The sequence below is a fragment of the Kryptolebias marmoratus genome, linkage group LG2 (genome assembly GCF_001649575.2).
Source record: "Kryptolebias marmoratus isolate JLee-2015 linkage group LG2, ASM164957v2, whole genome shotgun sequence".
Lineage (NCBI taxonomy): Eukaryota > Metazoa > Chordata > Actinopteri > Cyprinodontiformes > Rivulidae > Kryptolebias > Kryptolebias marmoratus.
In genome coordinates this window covers 8,945-12,000 of record NC_051431.1, presented here as the reverse complement: position 1 = coordinate 12,000, position 3,056 = coordinate 8,945, and the positions used below count along the sequence as shown (strand labels likewise).

Genomic DNA, 3,056 nt, shown 5'->3' with positions numbered 1-3,056 from the left:
CCATTACTAACCTGCTAGTAACCTGTTACTAACCTGTTATTAATCTGCTATTAACCTGTTACTAACCTGTTAGTAACCTGTTATTAACCTGCTATTAACCTGTTACTAACCTGTTAGTAACCTGTTATTAAACCCTTACAACCATCTGCTACCAACATGTTATTAACCTGCTATTAACCTGTTACTAACCTGTTATTAACCTGCTATTAAACTGTTACTAACCTGTTACTAACCTGTTATTAACCTGTTATTAAACCCTTACAACCCATCTGCTACCAACCTGTTACTAACCCATTACTAACCTGCTACTAACCTGTTACTAACCTATTATTAAACCCTTACAACCCATCTTCTACCAACATGTTATTAACCTGTTACTAACCTATTACTAACCTGTAACTAACCTGTTACTAACATGTTAGTAACCTGTTATTAAACCCTTACAACCCATCTGCTACCAACATGTTATTAACCTGTTACTAACCTGCTAGTAACCTGCAACTAACCTGTTAGTAACCTGTTATTAAACCCTTACAACCCATCTGCTACCAACATGTTATTAACCTGTTACTAACCTGCTAGTAACCTGTCACTAACCTGTTATTAACCTGTTATTAAACCCTTACAACCCATCTGCTACCAACATGTCATTAACCTGTTACTAACCCGTTAGTTACCTGCTAGTTAACCTGCTCTGAGGCTGGAGCTTATAGAAGAAAAGAAGCTAAGACTGTGATCCAGAGGAAACCTGTTGGTTCTAAAGGTTCTCATGTTCTCAGTTTTAGGTTCTATAGACTCTTCATCAGGACTAAAACCGAACCTGGGCTGGTTCTGGTTCTGATAAAGAGGGTGGTCGGATGTTAGCAGACTACCTCTCCAAGAGTAAAAAACTCTGATTGGCTGCTGCCTCTGCAGGCGAACACCTGGACGGACACACCCACCGAACGGCTGATCAGAAGGGGGCGGGGCCAGCAGGTGGAGGTGACAGTTCATCAACCCAACAGAGCAGCGAGTTAGAGATGACCAGTTTCTGCTCATCTGAGGAAGACTCTGGAGGAAGGTCAGTGAAGTCAGGCTTAGGCCCAGATTAATCAAACCAGATAACAACAACAACAACAACACAACCCATCAACACCTGATCACCTGTTCAGGTATTTAACTAAACAGAATGTTAATCAGGTTAACATCCATCAAGGGTGTTCCCCTAAACTGGTTCCAGTGCTAAACCAGAACCAGAGCCACGTTCTGTTTGACCCTCTGACTCCAGCACCTGGACAAAGACCTGCTGTCATCAGGAGCTGGAGGCGGGCTCACAGAGACCATCACCCAATGAAAACCATGTACGCATCATGGTTAAAACTCAGGGTCAGCTTCCTGTTAGTTCAATCAATTCAGCTCTGAAATATAAAAATCCTGAGCGCCAACATTAATCAGAGCAGGAAGACAGGAACTCACCTGCAGTTTGGGTTTGATGATCTATTAAATATAAATAAAAAACTGTTCATCATTTCACCAAAACTGGTGAGGATGATGATGGATGGATGGATGGATGATGGATGGACGATGACTGGATTATAGATGGATGATGATGGACAATGGATGGATGGATGGATGGATGGTTGATGGATGGATGGATGATTGCTGGATGATGGATGGATGATGGATGGATGATGGCTGGATGATGGATGGATGATTGATGGATGATGGCTGGATAATGGATGGATGATGGATGGATGATGGCTGGATTATAGATGGATGATGATGGACAATGGATGGATGGATGGATGGATGGTTGATGGATGGATGGATGATTGTTGGATGATGGATGGATGATGGCTGGATGATGGATGGATGATTGATGGATGATGGATGGATGATGGCTGGATGATGGATGGATGATTGATGGATGATGGCTGGATAATGGATGGATGATGGATGGATGATGGATGGATGATTACCAGAGGAGGCTCCTCAGGCTAACAGTTTCCCTTTGTTTCCAGTCTTTATGCTAAGCTAAGACAGAGATGTGTGTTTTGTGCTGCTTCTGGTCATGTGACTCAGTGACATCAGCAGCAGCTCTCGCTGTGATTGGTCGGTGTGTCTGACACACATTCACCTGCCCACAGGGCGTCTTCTTCTGCTCCAGTAAACTGTGCTCATTGTGTGCTCTGATTGGCTGCTGCAGGTCATGTGACCGTCGGGGCTCTTTTGTTGTGCTGCAGATAAAACCATCCCATCTGACCTGGGAACAGAAATAATCTGTTCCTGATGTTTCTCACTTCATCCTTCATTCTCAGCTTCCTGATTCCGTCTCAGTTTTCACTTTCAGAAGGTTTTCAGCTTCTCAGGGTTTCATTTGGAGTTTTTTTTTGTTATTTTTAAGTTAAATCAGTTTTTCTGCCTCTGTTATAAACGTTGTTGCTGTTTTGAGCAGGTAAGTGCAAGTTTTACACCTTCACATATTTATATTTTTAAATGATTTTTTATTATAAATATTGTCATTATTACTACAGTTATTGTAATAATTCTTCATAGGATGATTATATGAGACAATTGTAGTTTTTCTGTTTATTTATTATTTACTAATAAAGTTTACAAATAAAAATAATTTTAAAATTTTGCAGTAAAACAAAAAGTATTAAGAATAATTGGCTCATTTTAATGAAATAATTGTACATAGATTTTTAAAAGAATCAAACTTTCAGTTAAAAATTTAAATGTTTAATTGTATTATTAGGATTTAGTTGTTAATTATTTTTCATCAACATATATTTAAAATTTGCATATCTAAATCTAGTTTTATGTAATTAGATTTTTTGTTTTAACCAGGCATTTCCTTCTGTGATGTCACTCCAGGTTCAGCCAATCAACAGAGCAGAGCAGCTCCTCGCCGCGACTCATCAGGCGACAGCGGCGCCGCCACCGAAAACCCAAAACGCCACGGATGGAGAGGGTACCACAGATACACACACACACACACACACATTTATCTCATCTGCTATTGATGGGTGGATGGATGGATGGATGGATGAATGGATGGATGGATGGATGGATGG

General features: G+C 40.4%; 1 protein-coding gene across 1 annotated transcript in view; it reads left to right on the top strand.

Annotated features, from left to right (window-relative positions):
* Window positions 1–3,056, top strand: part of LOC108229449 (segment polarity protein dishevelled homolog DVL-3) — a gene marked incomplete in the record, with an annotated part of 9,772 nt that overhangs the window by 3,743 nt on the left and 2,973 nt on the right.